The following is a 351-nucleotide window of genomic DNA, read 5'->3' on the forward strand; positions in this document are numbered from 1 at the left end:
GATGTTTTGTTCTCATTAAGCAATGTGCATTAAAAGACCAAATCAATTTTGATTGTCAGACTTTCAATTGGACAAGCAGTCTGAAATTAGACCATTTTTATATAAAGGTCTCTTAAACTAGTTAAACCCCCCTGTGTCTTGAATGTATGAGCATCCTTCAGCTGCTTTGTCCTTCTCTTTAACCAGCCCTCTCTTAATGTCACAGTAAATACTACTACTTAGCCCCAAGGTCGCCACGGCTGGCCATGCATATGCCCCGTAAAGGATTTTTCTCATTTGTTTTGGGTCTGTGCCCAGCTCCAGGGTGTGCAATATTTCAGTCAAGCCAAGCATTTTACAGGCTGGCCAGAT

This window comes from Sinocyclocheilus grahami, unplaced genomic scaffold (genome assembly GCF_001515645.1).
Source record: "Sinocyclocheilus grahami isolate Dianchi unplaced genomic scaffold, SAMN03320097.WGS_v1.1 scaffold10518.1, whole genome shotgun sequence".
NCBI classification, from domain to species: domain Eukaryota; kingdom Metazoa; phylum Chordata; class Actinopteri; order Cypriniformes; family Cyprinidae; genus Sinocyclocheilus; species Sinocyclocheilus grahami.